The sequence below is a fragment of the Juglans microcarpa x Juglans regia genome, chromosome 4D (genome assembly GCF_004785595.1).
Source record: "Juglans microcarpa x Juglans regia isolate MS1-56 chromosome 4D, Jm3101_v1.0, whole genome shotgun sequence".
NCBI lineage: Eukaryota > Viridiplantae > Streptophyta > Magnoliopsida > Fagales > Juglandaceae > Juglans > Juglans microcarpa x Juglans regia.
In genome coordinates, this window is record NC_054600.1 from 17,612,360 (window position 1) to 17,632,968 (window position 20,609).

At 36.2% G+C, this 20,609-nt stretch overlaps 1 non-coding gene across 1 annotated transcript; it reads right to left on the bottom strand.

The window, feature by feature from the left end:
• Window positions 1-411: 411 nt before the first annotated feature.
• LOC121261763 lies at window positions 412-519 on the bottom strand. Its single transcript, XR_005939985.1, has one exon. It is a non-coding gene; the product is annotated as a small nucleolar RNA R71 (small nucleolar RNA).
• Window positions 520-20,609: the final 20,090 nt, after the last annotated feature.

The following is a 20,609-nucleotide window of genomic DNA, read 5'->3' on the forward strand; positions in this document are numbered from 1 at the left end:
ATAAGTAAAGGTTAATGAGAAACTAAATGCTATTTGTACCAGAGATTTAAATAGGAAATAGGTTAATCCATTGAAACACAAAATTTCCATATGTCATCATCACTACCCAAATAATATTATATAGTTCCATCTATTCATTTCCTATGTCCAAATACGATAGACCACACATGATTTGTCGCCTGACTAAATAGTACATCTCAAAAAATACAAATTACTATTAATGAAGACATGCCTCCATCACTATCACTCGGGCAAGATCGGTCCTTTTCCTCAAGAACCTCTCCTAGGGCTACCTTTGCACAGTTTCAAGTAAAAGAGTTGAATATATTCATTGAGACCACGGTCGATTGAGTCATGGGTTGAGATGACCCAAATGTTTTTTCAATAAATATTTTCCTCATCATAAGACTAATGCTTTGAAAAGGCAAATCTCAACTTTTACACAAAAGGATAGTGAGACTTTGTGTCAAGCATGAGAACGTTTTAAAGAGTTACTTAGCTTGTGTCCTCTTCGTGGTTATGAAATTTGGCATCTAGTTAACTATTTTTATGAAGGTCTTACACCTAGAGAGCATCAATTTGTTGAAATGATGTGTAATAGTGTGTTTTTGTAGAAGGATCCGGATGAGGCAATAGAATATTTGAATGAACTTGCAGAAAAAGATCACACTTGGATAGGACCAAATGCTTTTGACCATACCAATCGAGCACGCTCCAATCAAACTCATTCTAGTGGAGGCATCTATCATCTCAGAGAAGAAGATAACTTGAAGGTAAGCATGGAGGGCCTTGAAGATGAAGGAGACTATGTTAGCTCATATTAGTCCCCAAGCTGATGCCCCTAAACTTTGTTTTGTTTGTCAAGGGGTAGATCATCTTGCACAAGATCGCTCAACACTTGTTGAGATGAGAGCGGTGTATGAGGAACATTGCAATTCTCTTGGCATGTATAGAAGACCCTTTTCACCCAACTCAGATACATACAATCCTGGTTGGAGAAATCAACCAAACTTCAGTTGGAAGTCTAACACTCACAACCTTGCACAATCACAACCATCAAGGAATTACTCTACACCATATCATGCGTCTCCCTCTTATAGGAATCCCTTAGAAGATACTTTGCATCCTTTTATTGAGGCACAAGATAAAACTAATCAAAAGTTTGAGTCTTTGATTACGCAAGTTGTTGAAGAAGATAAGGAGATAAGGAGTCATGTATCCAAGTTGATGATTTCATTAAGTGTGAATGAGTGTAGCAAGTTTCCTTCTCAAGCTCAATCCATGCCCCAAGGTCAATATATGGCTTAAGGAAATTTGAAGGAGATCAATGCCATTGTGACACGAAGTGGTAAGTCCTTACACATTCTAACAACTGATAAGCCAGAGGATGTTGAAAAGGAACAAAGCAATGATATTGTTGAGTTGCACAAGGAAGCTGAGGTAATCAAGAGACCAGTTAAGGTACGATTTCCTCAAACTTTAAAATCTAGTATACAAACTTTGGATCCTAGCAATGAAATCTTGGAGAACCTCAGGCAGGTAAAGATCATTCTTCTTCTTTTGCATGTTATAAAATATGTTCTTACTTATACAAAAGTTCTCAAAAATTTGTGTACAGTTAAGAGGAAGCACCATGTTAAGAAGACAACATTCTTGACAGAGCAAGTTAGTGCTCTAATTGAACAATTCCTCCTAAGTAAAATGATCCTGGTTGTCCAACCATTGCATTCAATATTAGGAATCATGAGTCTGGGCAAGCCTTGCTAGATTTAGGAGCCAGTGTAAATTTGATGTCTTATTCAATTTATTTATAGTTGGGGTTGGGAGAAATCAAATCCACTCTTATGGTATTGCAACTAGCTGACCATTTAGTCAAAGTGCCATGGGATGTGGTGGAGGATGTTTTAATTCAAATTGATAAACTTTTTTATCCTGCTGATTTCTTAATTCTTGACACCAGTTTTGTTGTTAATTCTAGTTCTAAAATTCTCTTAATTTTAGGTAGACATTTCCTTACTACTGCTAATGCTCTTATTAATTGCAAGAATGGTCTAATGAAACTCTCTTTTGAGAATATAACTTTAGAGGTGAATATTTTTCATGATGGAAAACAACTAATAGAAGATGATCAGTGTCACCAAACGTACATGATTGACACACTCATAGACAAGGGAGTTCACACAACTCATGATTTTGACCCCTTGAATAATTCCTTATTAACTCTGAGTTAGATACTATTAGTGATTCATTTGATGTTGTTGATGTTTGTCCTATTTTTCATGAAACTCAAGATCATGGTACATAGGCTTGGCAACCAAAAATTGAGGAGTTGTCCAAGAAAAGTGAAAAACAGATTCTTTCAAGTTCGGAGGCACCAAAAGTCGAATTGAAACCTTTGCCTAAAGGTTTAAAATATGTTTTCCTTCGTCTAGGTGATATTTTTCCTGTTATTGTCTCATCTTAATTGTCTGACTCTCAAGGTGAGCAATTGCTTTACACTTTAAATGAGCATAAGTAAGCTATAGGTTGGTGCATTGCTGATATCAAAGGTGTTAGCCTTTTAGTCTGCTCTCATAAAATTAATTTAGAGGAAGAAGCTAACCCTCGTAGAGACCCACAATGCAAACTTAATCCCACTATGAAAGAGGCAGCAAAGAATGAAGTGTTAAAATTGTTAGATGCAGAGATTATATATCCTGTTGCTGACAATAAATGGGTTAGTCCTACGCATGTTGTCCTCAAGAAGTCAGGCGTTATTTTGGTGAAGAATGAAATGGGAAAGATAGTACCTATAAAGCTTGTGACTGTGTGGTGGATGTGTATTGATTATAGAAAATTGAATGCTGCCACTCGAAAAGACCATTTCCCCCTCCCTTTTATTGATCAAATCCTTGAGCGAGTTGCTAGTCATTCTTTTTACTTTTTTTGGATGGTTACTCTGGTTATTATCAAATTGAAATTGTATTAGAAGACTAGGATAAAACCACCTTCACTTGCCCTTTTGGTACGTGTGCTTTTCATATAATGCCATTTGGATTGTGTAATACACTTGCTCCTTTTCAACGCTGCATGATGAATATATTTAGTGATATGGTTGAAAATTGTATAGAAGTTTTTATAGATGATTTAACTATGTTTGGTGACTCCTTTGACACTTGTTTGATAAATCTGAAGAGTCCTTGTTCGTTGTGAAGAGAAACACCTTGTGCTCAGTTGGAAAAAGTGTCATTTCATGGTATGCTTAGGTATTATATTAGGTCATGTTGTTTCTTTTAAGGGTATAGAGGTTGACCAATCCAAGATTGAGTTAATCTCAAAGCTGCCAACTCCAAAAACTGTTAAAGAGGTAAGATCCTTCCTTGGTCATGTTGGTTTTTATAGAAGGTTTATACAAAATGTTTCTACGATATCACGATCTTTGTGTAGCCTTCTTGTTAAGGATGCCCTATTTGTTATTCATTTTTGTTATTCATGAGAGAGATGCCAAAAGCTAGGTGCCTTGTCTCGTCATAATATGATGCCTCTAAACCGAACTTTGACTATTAAAGTATTTGATTGTTGGGGTATAGATATTATGGGACCATTCCCTCCTTCTCTTGGCTACCATTAGACACTTTTGGCTGTTGACTATGTGTCTAAGTGGGTTGAAGGTGTACCATGTAGGAGCAATGATCATGCTACTATAGTGAGATTTTTGAAAGAAAATATTTTATCTCAATTTGGTACACCACAGGTGATCATTAATGATCAAGGCACCCACTTTTGTAACCGTTATTTTAAGGCTTTGATGCGTAGGTATAGTGTGGTACACAAAGTTTCTACAGCATACCACCCATAGACCAATGGACAAGCAAAGCTTGCAAACAGGGAAATCAAGCAGATTTTGGAGAAAACAATTAACCCCGATCGCAAGGATTGGTCCTTATGCCTATCCGACGCATTTTGGGTATACCGTATAACTTTTAAATATCCCCTTGGGATGTTCCCTTATCGACTTTTTTTTGGCAAACCTTTTCATTTACCTGCAGAACTAGAACATAAGGCTTACTGGACTATCAAGGCCCTTAACTTTGATTTAAGTGTTGCAAGTAAGCAAAGAAAGCTTCAATTAACTGAGTTGGAAGAGTTGAGGAACGATGCCTATGACAACTCTAGAATCTATAAGGAGAAGATGAAAGCTTTCCATGATAGACATATTGTGAGAACATAGTTTAAGCCTCACCAACAGGTCAACTTATATGATTCTATGTTGCATCTCCATCCAGGTAAGCTACAATCTAGGTAGACTGGTCCCTTCATCGTGAAATATGTTTTTGAGAATGGAGTTGTAGAGGTTGAAGATCCAAAGGATGGGTGTGTATTTAAGGTCAATGGACAGTGTTTGAAGCCACTTATGGAGCGTTTGAATCCTATAGAGGAGAACACTCTTCTTGCAGACCCTGCTTACTTGGTACCATTGCATGCACATTTGTAGTTAGTTAGCTTCTCTATTTCTCTTTATTTTATTTTTTATCTATTTTTGTTTTTTTTTATTTCTTTGTCCTATTTTTGTTTTTTGACTTTTGTGTTGTTTTTTCTTTTGTAATTTTTTTTTTATACAGTAATGAGCTCCTTGAGTTGTTTCAAAATTGTCCTTCACTTCTCGGGTGATACCTTTCTCACTTCATCTAGATGCCCTTGTGCTTCCTATTTTTGTCATTGAAGACAATGTTAGCTTTTGGTTGGGGGGTGCAACATACCCAAGTGCATAATTTTTGCATGACTAAAGCTTTGACATCTAACTAGATTTCAATGTATATCTTTGGAGTCTATTCTTCTACCTTAGTTCTCTATTGAGATATTGTCATAATTCTCTTTGAGCACAAACTAAGCCTTCGTGGTAATATGGATGTTAAACATGTACAATTAGCGGACACCCTTGAACATTAGTTGCAACTTCCACATGAGTGACTATGAGAGATATTCCTTGAGTGAAGTTTATTGACTTATAACATGTTCTTACTTTTGACTTGTTTAATTATTGAGAATGTCGTTACATGATTTGTGGCATGTTGGTTGATTATACTTAGGAGATGATGGAGGTCAAATTAGGATGGACATTTGAGCCTTTCAAGCTATCCCATGTTTTATCCATTAGAAACCATTTTGAGCCCAAATAAAAATGAAAAATCAGCCTTTCATTTGTAAACTCATGTTTCTCTCACCACCTCCACATTGGAGTTGAACCTAAATTATTATCTCTTTCATACCTTTTACCTTTAAACTATGTGCCAGGGATGTTAAATGTAGATTTGAAAAACAAAAGCAAGTGAAGGAAATGGATGTACTGCGGTGGTTTCTTATTGTGCAAGCGGGTTCGTTAAAAGGGATTCCATGATTCAAAAGAAAAACAAAAAAAAAAGTACAATAAGTTGAGGGAGTTGTGCTTAATGTATTATCGTGTGAAGACCTCTGACATGTATTTATAAGCTCTTGTGAATTCTTTTATCTTCCCTTGTTTTCTTTAACTTGACCTTAGCCTCATACAACCTTTGATTATTGGCCTTTTTGATCCTAAGTGGATTTGTGGTAAGAGTTGTTGAATTCTCAGTAATTAACATTTCAATTGTGGATATCTATGTCTATTTGTCATTTTGCCTATATACAATTATACCTCCTATACACTTGAGTGAGTAGCTTTATTCTAACATGAGCGAGGTGGAGTTAATGCTTTTGTTGAGGGTGTGCTCAAAGTTGTACGTGTTTGGGCTGGCGCACACACACCAATTTTGATAGTTGTTTCGATAGACAAACTTTAGTAGCAATGGAGATCTCTTATAAATATGTTGCTTGATATGCCTAGATATCATTGCCTTGTGTGTGGAAGTTTTACATTTCAGGTTGGGGATATTTCTCTTTCTGCTGCCTTGATGTTTGAATTACTAGAGACTAGCAATAAATTGGTTGTGGGGTGTGATGAGTGCATGAAAGTGTACTCTAAACATTGCTTTTACGAGTTTAATTGTTAGATTATATGTGTTATTTGGGCATTTTGATTATGTTTTTTTCCAATTTAAACATTAATTCCATAGTGCGTAAGTTTTGATTCAGTGTCTAATGATTTTATCACAATAATGAATCTAAAAATGATTAAGCTGAAGTCTAGCTAATAAGGAGGAAAAGAACAATCAATGGAGAATTTCATACATCCAAAGTCAAAGAGATTCGCATCATAAACAAGGAAGGAAAGAGTAATTAATGAAAAATATTCGGAATCTGCAGCTTCTCTGAGTATCCATCAATATTATGGTCATATCTTCCTTGTCTGATTTATGATTGAGGCGATTCAAGATGCTTTGGAAAGTGAACTCAATGGGTTACATTTGTCCCAGAAATAAAAAGTTTCTAATTTGGCTGTTTACTAAGCGAAAAAGGGCCTAAAATCTGCATGCGGAAATCTAGAGTATTACCTACTCGAGTTTGCACACGATTTTCTTTCTTTATTGGGATGGCTCGTAAAATAGAGAGCTAGGGGACAGAAAAGAAGGATCCCCTCTTGTTTTAGTACAGAGGGTGCTAGGGTTTGGAGAAAGTCATCTTCTAGATAAAAGATTCTTCTTCTTTCGAATGGAGAGCTAATTCCTTAGTGAATCTAGGGATGAACTTGCTTGAATGATGATGGTTTCAATTCTATAGGATTCATGTATTAAACCTTCTTGTTGATACAATTCTTGTTTATCATCTCTTATTAGTCTTTCTTGTATTTGGATAATTTTATAGCCAATGCTTTTGATAGATTTAATGATGCCTTCTCTACGGGATTGTTGAGGTGTTTATGTTCCAAGTTTGGTTGTCAATCTTATTGGTGTGATTCTCTGCTGCAGTATTGCTATTGAGTATATTGTTTTCTTTGAATCGAAGTCTAATAGGATAGAAATCTGCGCTTTCAAAAGAATAGTGGTTTTCAAGAATTACATTTGAACAAATTGGTTACAAAGATATATTTTCCGATTAGAGAGTTTGGTGCTATGATCTCTAATTGAGTATCCAATGAATTTGAATAGAATTATCAAGTTCAAGTAAGGGATTCTCGATGCTTCTCTGCTACTAATTCTGGTCAAACCTTTTCATTATTACGTTTTGGCTCTTCAATTTATTTCTTTTCGGAAAGGATTCATCTTACATTGCTACTTTGATTTTTGTTCTCTTAAAGTTTTAGTCTGTTTTAGTGTTTCTACCATATCCCAGTGGAATCGACACCCCAATCTATATTGTGATAGCCGCGTTATTTTTTGGGCGTAATTAGCTACCAATCCACAACTACCTCGATCTTACGCGAGTCTACTATGACTCATTCCCTAGATGTCACAAGACCAAGGAACTTTACTTCCCCTAAACAAAACTCGCACTTGTTGAGTTTGGCGAACAACTGATGTTCCTCAAGCTTTCCTAGTACCAACCTTGGGTGATCCTCGTGATACCCAACGTTCTTGGAGTACACTAGGATATCATCTATGAATACTACCACAAACATATCAAAAGATGGTATAAACACCCTATTCATGAAATCCATAAATGCAGCTAGGGCATTAGCTAACCCAAATGGCATCACCGTAAACTTAAAATGTCCAAAGGCTCATCTGGAACACCATTTTCAGTATGTCGCATTTCTTAATCCTTAATTGATAGGAACCAGACCTAAGATCAATCTTAGAAAATATCGTAACTCCCTGCAACTAGTCAAACAAATCATTTGTCCTTGGTATTCCTTGTACCTCCTTAGGCTTACTCTCCATACCAAGTGCACTAAATTGGGTTTGGCTCCACACACCAACTCAATCTTAGCCTGCAATACTCTGTCTTCCATTCCAGACACTTGGAATGTTATTGTCCACTGTCGACAATCGATACTCGTAAAATGCCTACACAAACTGTCCAAACCTAAAATAACATCGAAACCCAATAACTTGAACATTATCAGGTATGCTTTCATGATGATTTTGCTTATTTCCAAGGGGTTGCAACCATCTTGGTGTAGAATATTGTCTCTCCGTTCTGTAGCACTACAAAAAGCTTTTGCAGCATTGCTTTCGCTTGAAAACCGCTTATTTTAGGAAACTTAGTGGACACAAATGACTAATGTGACGCCCCCAAATTCCACTTGGGATCGGATGAATATCTGAAGCGTTGGGACATGCAACACAAGGTTACCTGCCCCATTCATGATAATTAAATATGCAATGTTCTTAATCTAGCATTATGCAATATTCGTAGCGGATAATGTTTTTTTCTTTAGCAATACTATGCACCAAACTGAAAATATTCCAAATACTTAAAATATACTTCATACAAAAGGACAAACTAAACAACTGAAATCATAACGCTAGTCCAAAATGGCTATGATCAGAACGTACTGGAGATGCAACTCCATAGTACAAGCAGTAATTAAGTTAACTACTATATTAACATTGACATCGCACCATCGCTCATTCAACCATGTCTAGTGGTCGAATCCCGATTCTCCTTCGAGTCCTGTAAAAAAATCTACTACTCGAGGGGAATGGTAGTTGGGACTACCACAATGAAATTTGATCAGCAAGTTAATAGAAAACCTCAACATAGGTTAATGATGCATGCATGACAGTAAAAGCATGAACGCAAAATCAACATCATAATTAATCAAAGCAGAACTTGACATACAACATAACCTAACTAATATAACTTAAACATAAATGTGAACTGAACTTGACTTGCTTAAACTGAACTGGACCTAAATTGAGACTTAACTTAACATGAACTTGATATGAGATTTGACTTAACATGAAGTTGATCTGAGACTTGACTTAATATGAGCTTGATATGAACTTGATCGGAGACTTGACTTAACATGATGATTATAGTACGGTAGATTTTACTCCTTCACCATAGTACTCGGCAGCACATTGCCTTGACTGCAGTACCAGGCAGCATGTATCATCCTTGATCGTAGTATAATTTAACTGATATTCCCTTCTGTAGTATCGAAAATTATACTCATTCACCGTAGTACTCAGTAGTGCATAAGCCTTGACCGCAATACCAAGCAGCATGTATCATCCTTGACCATAGTACAACTTAACTAACAATATGGACTTAACTTGAACATAACATGACTTAAAACATGACATGAACGTGAACTACATGCATAACTTGACATGATTGTTCTCAAAATACACAAACTGTATTTGAGACGAAACATGACTAGAATATGAAAGGATAGGAGCCTTGACATAACACAACATGACTTAAATGTAACGCAAAGGATATGACTTACTTGAGATAGGTACATTTCGTAACATGACATAATATGTAACAAACAATATTTCATAACATTACATAACATATAACAGAAAACATACTTAACATGACATATTTGCAACAGTGAATATTACATGACATGACATACATATAACAGATGACATACTTAACAAGACGTAATTGTAATGTATAGTAAAACGTGACAGAATATCATGCATAACAGATGAACAATTCATGACAAAATAAATTATGTGTGATAAATGAATATGTAATGACTTTACATGGCACATAAGATAACATACATACATATATAGTAGTTCCTTTACATATCACCCATACATATTAAACTAATAGTAAGTTAAAAGCTAACTTACCTTGGTCTTCACGTTTCTAAGCAAAAACTCAAGCGCGATCACGAGGAACTGAAAGTAGTGATTTCTAAAAGTTAAAACTTAATCACTAACAATTAGAAATACGGAAAAAAATATTAACTTAAGAGTAAAATTACCATTTTAGCCTCTACATGTGGAAAAATGAGCATTTTACTCCTAACTTAAGGATTTTGCATCCTAATTTCAAAAATCACCAAAATTTACCTATCACATGCAAAAATTGTTCTAAACTTCAATATCAAATCAGAAAAATTTAAAACTAAATACAACCATGAAAACTCAATAGGGCCCGAAACATGCATTGGCCTTTTCCTTTGATTTTTGTTGCAATTTCTCCCAATTTCAAAAATCATGATCAAACCAACTTTTTGCAAGTAAGATCTTCCTATCCTAAGTTTAAAAACATACTTAAACATCCATTAAAAGGAATGCTAATCATCACCACCAAAATTTTTAGTAAAAAGATCCACACTTTTTAACCAAAAACAAACCCTTGAATTACAAGTTTTGACCTTATCCAAAACATCATCAAGAATTTGAAGAAATTAAAATCTTACATCTAACATGTTCATGACATCATCCTAAGATCAATCATGCTTTAAATCAACAAACAAAAGTCACCAAAAATCACAAAAGAACACTTGGAGTTTTTGGTTTCATATTTGGTCCAAAAACAGAAACTTTTCCTTAACTAGCTTTGATCAATCTCTTGATCCATGGCTTAAAAAGACGAGATCTTCAAACTAAAACATTACATGGTTTAAAAATATGTCCTAAAGAAGATCCAACCATCAAACTTAAAATCACTTGGCTAAAAATCAATAAAACATGGATCTAACCCAAAAACATAAAATCTTAGGCCTAACCAAAATCCTCTTGCATAGAAAAGTCATATCTTTGAAAAAAAACACAAAAAATCTTCAAACCAACATTCTAACATGCATATAAGAGGCTTAGGATCACCAAATAAAAATATCAAAGCCATTGGAGTAAGATTAAACCACAAAATATTCAAATTTTCTCAAAACAGAAACAATTTTTCCACTTCCAGTTTCTAAGTTTCTATATCTAAGAAAATCTTTCATCAAAAGCTTTAGTCATGCAATAAATCCTTAATGAACATTCATAACACATGTTAAAAACACCCCATAAAATTTTCGGACCAAGATATTACTATTAGCTTACTCAAAAATTTCAAAATATAACACACTCCAGTTTAATGTCTAGAATGACCACCATTCCATGGTTAAAACAATGCTTGTCCAAAAAAATGACCACGTAATGAAACACATAAGATATCTATGGAAACTAGTCTCAAAGACGCAAAACATTTATAAAGGATTCATTACAAGAAAATACTTACAAATGGTTGTAAATGGCCACAAAATATGACTTAGAAAATTGCCCGAAAGAACACTTTTGTGGTTCTCTCTAAGAACGGGGTGAAAAAGTGATGAAATGAAATGAAGGGTGGCTTGCACGCCTCTAGACTTCTGGAGGGTGTGGTATAGGCTTGAATGACCCTTAAGGGATGGTGCATAGGTCACAAAAAGGCAAGAATAGTGGAGGGGGAGTGGGCTGCAGCTACTGCCTTTTAGAAGAGGTGGGATGAGGTGGCTTTTTCCTCTCACATCAAGCACGACTTTGGGGTGTATGGATGGTTAGCCATGGGTGGGTGAAAACTTCTTCAAGAAGTTTCCGAAGGTAACCAAAATTTGTGAGACTTAATGGGTTTTAAACAAGTGGGTTTCAATTTGGAGTTTAGAGAGGGTTTGGGATGCTATCAAGCCTAAAACCAATTTTCCTTGGCCAAATCAAAATTCTACGGTTTAAAGGGTTAGATAATGATTTCATAGCATAAATTTGAGGAATTAATAGCATGTGGAAGTGATTTAATATAATGCTAGAATTTGGATCAAATAGGGTTTGAAGGCCAAATTTATGGGGAAACCGTTTAGGGTTTCATTTTTAACCAAGCTTTTGGGATTTCAATTGGATTCCAACTATTTAGGGTTTCACTAGGGTTGAAACCCTCTTTGGTTCGACACAGTTTGGTTGATCAGATGGAAAATAGGGTTTTGCTTATGTTGCATGATCCCACACTTGGATTCCTCCATAATCCAACTCATGGTTTCTCTTTGTGCCAAGTGTCCAATAGTATTCACCAAGTGTGGCTAAGATCCTACCAAGTGTCCAAATAAAACTTCTCTAACCTAATTTGGACATTCTACATTGTGATTTTGAAAACACTGCGTTAAATGCTACTATAGAGACTATTCACTTCGAGAGAGTGAAACATAAATTTTACTCTGTAAAATCTTAAATTTTCACACAAACCTAGATATGCAATTTGTTTGTTGAAATTCAATCCCAAAGTGCCTCGAAATAAGCAAAACGCTTTTTCAAACAAGCATTTCATCCGAAAATTGAGATTATCGCACCATAAAATCCTAAATAATCAACTGAGTCTAATGGTGCAGAACATATCTCAATCTGACATTCCTAATTATATCAATTAAATAAAATTGCACTTTTGGCACCATAGTGAGTGATGAATCTGGCAATGTTGACAGACTAAAATCTACACGATTGGTCTAATCGTGAAAACTTATGGTGTTTTCACGATGTTCTTAAAGTCTATAGAAATTTCACTATTGAATTTCTAGTGGGCTGTTATAACTGAGATGCACCCGAGTCAAATAAGGTACTTGCACAGTACTAAAACACTATAACTCCCCTTAAAATGACCTAAAATTACCAACTAGCTAGCTAAGGTTAGCGTCTCGTACTTGTGATTACTCCTACCTCTCAAGTCTCTGAGGTGTCCACATAAACTCTAACATCTGGCACCTACCTTTGGTCCCCCCGTCCTCCACTAAGACTCATCCACATCACTGGCATTTCTTGAGGGCAATTCTTGGGGAAATGTCCATTATGTCCACTTCTATAACATGAGAGTGGGGTTTATCGACACTCTCCCTCCGAGAGTATTTGGTGGGTGTACTTCTGTCCTCGTCCCAAACTTCTGAGGGAACCTGAACTGCTTCTTTTGCCCATGAACGTCCTCCACTTTGGCCAGTTGTAAGAGCCAACGAACTACGATATTCTTGTTCAGCGATAGAGACTATGTGTACCACCTTCTGGAATTCCTTAATCTCTAACTTGTGTCCTTATACGTGTCTATAGTCCAGCCTGGAACTACTCCTTTCGTGTACTCTTTGTAGAGATAAGGTAAGGGTAGACCTTCCCAACTCCATGAATTCAACAGCATATTGCTAGAACTTTATTATGCCCTCGACCAAATTATCAATATTTTTTTACTTCTGTTGCCTCATAATGGCAGGAAAGTATTGGCCGTCGAACTCCTTCTTGAACCTTTCCCATGAAATCATTCCCATGGATCCTAGTTCCATGGTGAGCAGTTGCTTCTTGACATTCCACCATATAGCTCGCGTATAATACCTTATGACTTTCTATGCATCCTCACACTTCGAATGTCCTCTCAATATCCATAATCCTTCTCTCTACCTTCATTGGTCCTTCCTTATTGAAGAATCCTGAGCAATAGAAGGCTAAAAACTGCTCATATGTACCCTCTCATTGCTCTTCTCTAGGGTTATTGACTTGTTGTATCATCTGGTGTTAATAAAGTTCATGTTGCTGCTGCAGCTCATCTACGATACAAATAAGTGCCCTCGCTAATTTGCTATCTCTCCCATCACACGATTGATCTCCCTTGCGATTACCCGTACATTGCCCATCTCGTGGAACTCTTGGTCGTACCATACTCGAATCCTAACACACAACCCAAGCATATCACATCCTACCATAAAGCGTGCCTAATAATGACAGATCAAGCCTATAACACTTAGAATTCAAGCATATATCCTAAGGATCTATTCCTATGTCCCTAGTTTTATCCCTACATGACCATATGGATTTACCCACAGTCGTAAAATCGCTCTGATACCAAGTTGTGGTGCCTCATTCCATGGGTAAAGGTCCTGGCAAGGATTCATGGTACCAAGAGCACTAGTAGGTCAGCAACACCCAGGATTTAGATCAAGAATAGTCGTGCAATTTTCACAACGAGGTGCATGTGTAAGCAAAATAGACATGTATATTGCAGAAAAATAAGTAAAGGTTTAGTCAGAGACTAAATGCTAATTTTACGAGAGATCTAAACTGAAAATAGATTCATCCATTAGAACACAAATATCCATAAGTCATTGTCACTTTCCAAATAATATTACATTGTACCATCTGTTCATTTCCTATGTCCAGGTATGCCAGACGAAACCTGATTTCTCTCCTTACTAAATAATGTATCTCTAAAAATACAAAGAACTATTAATAGAGACAAGCCTTTCTTGCTATCACTCAGGCGAGATCGTTCCTTCTTCGTCGGTAATCTTTCCTGGACTACCTCTACATCAAAGTCTTTGGTTCCAATACGCGAAACCCTAGGCAGGTTAAACAATTATGACATAACAACTAATGAGAAACCATGCACGTGAAGATATAATGCACAGTTCCATGTAATATATTTTTCAACATATATATTTATGCATGGTGAGGAATCACCCTTTAAGCAAAAACACATGCATCCATAGTTATGGTAAGGAACCACTGTCTAAATAAAGTACAAGTATTTAAGCATGGTGAGGAATCACCCTCTAAGGAATTACCCTCTGTGCAAATCTCATGAATACATAATTATCACCAAGGCAAGGAACCACCCTATTCTCAAGCACATAAAACTCATCATATCTCATCATATAAATCCTGTAAGGATTCACTTCACTGTTCAATTCACTCCCTCCTGTCCAACATGCAAGCTAAATCCCCTATTTTTAATCGCCCAATACACACTAAGATATACTTGACTGACTTGGGGATACTTTCTACTTGGTCAATAGACTTGAAGGCACCACATATGATATGCTCATGGAATCTCTCAAGCCGTCTATTAAGTGAGGACAATATGAAAGTGTTCCACTCTGATCATCATGATGACTATCACTCCTGTATGAAGCTCATGGCAACATGTCACAGGAATGGCACGGGGACTCCTCAACCCATCCATGATGATTGACATACGGTAAGACTCATGCACTAAAAAATTTACAACATCATCAATCCAAACTATTCAAACTTAACATATCAAAACCATAGTGTAAAGATAATTCATAAACATAACAAAGAAGATTTTTATTATTTTCATGAACAGAAAGTGGAAAGTTAGAATATGTAAGGCTAAATCTTACAACATACCGGCAACATTTATCCGACATTCTCAGTACTTTCTTAGAAGCTAACATACCTAAATAGTATTTAAAATACTAGGGTGACGTTGACACGACTCCTCCCATTGCTCTCTTTGAAGCTATTTTGCTTTGTTCATTGGCTCACTCCAAAGAAACTCCAATGCTTACGATCTAAAAGGTGAGATTTTGTCGCTTGTCCAATCCCATTTGTAGGGTAGGACTATCAAGCGTCCTTAGACATACTTATGACTCTAGACATGCTTGAAGATGAGCCTTTTAGGCTCAGACATCCATCTGCAGGATGACAGAGTAGATCTAGTCTTACGGGCATACTCTCCAAATGTAAAACCTCAAGTGGATAATCTCCCAAAACTTTTCCTTAGAAAAATATAAGCGATACACTTCCACACATAACTGAAATCACTTTCTCTATTTCCTCAGGGAATCCTATCCGCCTAGGACTAGTTTACTCCTTCATAATTAAAATTAATCGTTCCTCCTCCTAGGTGACACCTTGATAAACGATCGACTATTATCCTAATCTCTAGACTTTCTCTCTTATGATTGGCATAGCTCTTCTATCCATCATGAACTGCCTCATATTCTGATTCTAAATAAAAGGATTTGCTCCTACTGTTCATGTAAATCCTCATGACCAAAGTTTTACTCCCCATATAAAAGTCTCCAAAATAAGGGCGATCTATGCATCCACAAAGACAATGCTTTGCCAAAAACCAATTAATGGCGGCTGGATAAAACTACTATCATAAATGAATTCTACTAAGGTCAAAGCTTGTCCCAAACACTTAACTCTTCCAAATACAAATTCCATTGGATTCTCAAAATCAAAACAAACTCCAAATACAATGAAATACTAGTTCATCAACCTTCAATATCATTCCTCTAACTGTTAAAGGGTATTATATATCTACACCAATATTTTCAAAAATACACCTAATGAGAATTGTTACTCTTACAACCTGGATAAATCTATGGAACGTGAATTACACGGATAACTTGACATGATTGATCTCGAAATACACAAACTGTATTTGAGACAAAACGTGATTGGAATATGAAAGGACATGAGCCCTGACATAACACAACATGACTTGAATGTAACGCAAAAGATATGACTTACATGAGATAGGAACAATTTGTAACATAACATAACATGTAATAAAAAACATTTCGTAACATGACATAACACGTAATAGATAACATACCTAACATGACATATTTGCAACAATGAATATTATATGACATAACATACATGTAACAAATGGCATACTTAATAAGACATACATGCAATGTATAGTCAAACGTGACAGAATATCTTGCATAACAGATGAACAATTCGTGACAAAATAAATTATGTTTCACAATGAATATGTAATGACTTAGCATGGCACATAAGATAACATACATACATATACTGTAGTTCCTTTACTTATCACTAATACACATTAAACTGATAGTAAGTTAAAAATAAACTTACATTGGTCTTTGCGTTTCTAAGCAAAAAACTCAATCACTGCCAATTAGTGATTTTTAAAAGTTAAAACTTAATCACTTCCAATTAGAAATATGGAAAAAATATTAACTTAGAGTAAAATTACCATTTTACCCTCTACATGTGGAAAAATGATCATTTTACCCAAAACTTAAAGATTTTGCATCTTAACTCTAAAAATCACCAAACTTTACACACCTTATGTAAATTTTGTTTTAAACTTAAATATCAAATGACAAGAATTTAAACCTAAACACAACCATGAAAACTCTATAGGGCCCGAAACATGCATAGGTTTTTTCCCTTATTTTTGTTGTAATTTCTCCCAATTTCAAAACTCATGATCAAACCATTTTTTTGCGACTATAAAAACATACTTAAACATCCATTCAAAACATCTCCAATAATTTGAAAAAATTCAAATCTTACATCTAACATGTTGATAACATCATCCTAAGATCAACCATGCTTTAAATCATCAAACAAAAGTCACCAAAAATCACAAAACAACACTTGGAGTTTTCGGTTCTACACTTAGTCTGAAAACAAAACCTTTTCCTTAACTAGCTTTAATCAATCTCTTGATCCATGGCTTAAAAAGATGAGATCTTCAAACTAAAACATCACATGGTTTAAAAGTGTGTCTTAAAGAAGATCCAACCATCAAAATTAAAATCACATGGCTGAAAATCAATAAAACATGGATCTAACCAAAAAACATCAAATCTTAGTCTTAACCAAAATCCTCTTGCATAGGAAAATCATATCTTTGAAACTAATACTGAATATCATCAAACCAACATTCTAACATGCATATAAGAGGCTTAGGATCACGAAATAAAAATATCAAAGTTATTGGAGTAAGATTAAACCACGAAATATTCAACCTTTCTCAAAACAGAAACTGTTTTTTCACTTGCAGTTTCGAAGTTTCAATATGAAAGAAAATATTTCTTCAAAAACATTAGTGATTCAACAAATAATTCATGAACATTCATAAACACATTTTAAAAACACTCCATAAGATTTTCAGATCGAGATATGTCCATTAGTTTGGTTAAAAACTCCAAAATATAATACACTCTCCAATTTAACACCTAGAATAACCTTTCCATCGTTAAAAAAACTTTTGACCTAACAATGTCCACATAATGAAACACATAAGATATCCACAAAAACTAGACTAAAAAAAAGAACAACTTTCATGCAGGAGTCATTGCAAGAAAATACTTACAAAGGGTCGTAAATGGCCACATAATATGACTCAAAAAACTGCCTAAGAGAGCTCTTTTGGAGTTCTCTATAAGAGCGGGGCGAAAAAGTGATGAAATGAAACGATGGGTGCCTTGCACACCTTTAGAATTCTGAAAGGTGAGGCATAGGCTTGAATGACCTTTGAGGGATGGTGCATAGGTCACAAAAAGGCAAGAATAGTGGAAGGGGAGTGGGCTGCTATTGCTACCTTCTAGAAGGGGTGTGATGATGTGGCTTTTTCCCTGCACATCAAGCACGACTTTGGGGTGTCATGAGCAGATGGTCAACCATGAGTGGTTGAAACTTTCTCAAGATGTTTTGCCAAGGTAGCCAAAATTCATGGGCCTTAAACAAGTGGGCTTTAATTTGGGGTTTAGAGAGGATTTGGTTAGGGTTTGAGATGCTATCAAGCCCAAAATCAAAATTTTCTTGGCCCAATCAAAATTCCAAGGTTTAAAGGGTTGGATAATGATGTCATAACAAGAATTTGAGGAACTAATAATAGCATGTGGAAATGATTTAATCAAGTGATAAAACATAATGCTAGAAATTAGCTCAAATAGGGTTTGGAGGCCAACTTTAGGGTTTGGGGAAACCATTTAGGTTTCGATTTTAATCAAGATTTTTGGGTTTCAATTGGATTTCAGCTATTCAGGGTTTCACTAGGGTTGAAACTCTCTTTGGTTTGGCACAATTTGGCTAATCAGATGGAAAATATGGTTTTGCTTAGGTGGCATGATCTCACACTTTGATTCCTTCATAATCCAACTCATGGTTCCTCTTTGTGCCAAGTGTCCAATACTACTCACCAAGTGTGGCTAAGATCCTACCAAGTGTCCAAATAAAACTTCTCTAACCTAATTTGGACCTTCCACACTGTGATTTTGAAAATATTGCACTAGATGCTACTATAGAGACTATTCACTCTGGGAAAGTCAAACATAAACTTTGTTATGTAAAATCTTAAATATTCACACAAACCTAACTGTGCAATTCATTTATCGAAATTCAATCCCGAAGTATCTCGAAATAAGCAAAACGTATTTTCGAACAAGCATTTCGTCTGAAAACTGAAAATGAGATTATTATACCATAAAATCCTAAATAATGAACTGAGTCTAATGGTGTAGACCATATCTCAATCTGACACTTCTTGCTACATGAAATAAATAAAATCGTAATTCTGGCACTATAGTGAGTGATAACTCTGGCTATGCTGACAGACTAAAACCTATGGGATTGGTTGAATTGTGAAAACTTACGGTGTTTTCACTAAATTTCTAAAGCCTATAGAAATGTCACTATTGAATTTCTAGCAGGCTGTTATAACTGAGATGTACCCGAGTCAAATAAGGTACTTGCGCAGTACTAAAACACTATAACTCACCTTAAAATGACCTAAAATTACTAGCTAGCTAGCTAAGGTCAGGGTCTCGCACCTGTGATTACTCCTACCTCCCGAGTCTCTGAGGTGTCCTTATACACTTTTGCATGTGTTGCCTACCTTCGGACTGTGGCGCCCTCAATCCCCCTTATATAAATACACAGGAATCGAGACGCCAGGATGTTGACAACACGGTCACACATCCCAACGAAGTGCCAGTGTGTGTACATGCAACAGTGTACAAATAAAATAACGCAGCGGATAGTCAACTAAGTACCAGAATTTATTTACAATCAAACATCAGTAAAAATTTAAATAGCAGTTATACAGTCATCCATAAAAATATAATACAATAGTTTTCAAATAAACAAATGAGTGATTCCAGATCACTCCACAGGCGGAGCCGTCTCCTCAGGCTCGCCCTCCTCCTCTTCATCTGCATCAAAATCTGCGTTATCACAAAATGGTATCGCAGGTAAGTATAATCCAAATAATCCTCAAGACTAAAATGCATTTAATCCAACCAACATGCATGCATATGATGAAATATGCATTTTACTCAACACATTATTTTTCCCGAAAATAATTATTTCAACACACGCCAAAATCTCATTTTGGCCCAAAATATCCGTAAAACATTTTCCCAGAAAATGATTTACACAAAATCCAACGCACACTATTTTCCCAGAAAATAGCCAATTAATCCGTTATTACCCTATGCACCATGGCCTCCCTTATGGACCATCCGCACGTCCTGGCTTCGTAGCGGTGCTCAGTTCCGCGCTCGGCGCGTACATGGCCAAGCACCCACACTACGCAACGAGCGATGCCCAGTTCCGCGCCCAGCGCGTACGTGGCCAGACATCCTCTAGTCCCCGCCAGCAGAAGGACCACGGAGTCGGCACGAATCTCTCGTCCGATCCCATTGTCGCCCGGCGACAATCCAGGGACGTTACTCAGTATATTCTGCTCCCGAGTAACTAGAGGAGCTCCACCGAGATAATGTCCCATCTCGGCTTGGGGTCGTGATACACACGCACCCAAATTCCATACTCACATGAAAACCCAGTTTTCATAAACACATGAACATGAATGCAATACATGAAAACCCAATTTTCCTTTACAAACATGATCATGCGTGCCAAATGCAATGTACATGAACCAACACAATATCCAAACCAACAATTACCAATCCAATCCAATCAAATCCAACCAAACAACTCCAATCACCAATCCATCCGACCCCCGTACTCCTCGGACTCAGTCCGGCAAAACCAATCAACAGTTCAAATACAATGAAATGTGTTAGTGTAAAAATACATTAAAGTCACAAGAATTCTTTGAAGAAATACTTACAGCGCTATATAGCAATTTTCGATGGATCACGAAGCTGCAAGAAATGACGTCTGAGCAACGTAACAGTACAAAATACACTGTGGCCGTGGGTCGCAAATACCCACTTTCAAACGGGGACAAACGAAGACCCAAAAATGATAGGGTAGGGCCTATGGTGGTCGGTGAAG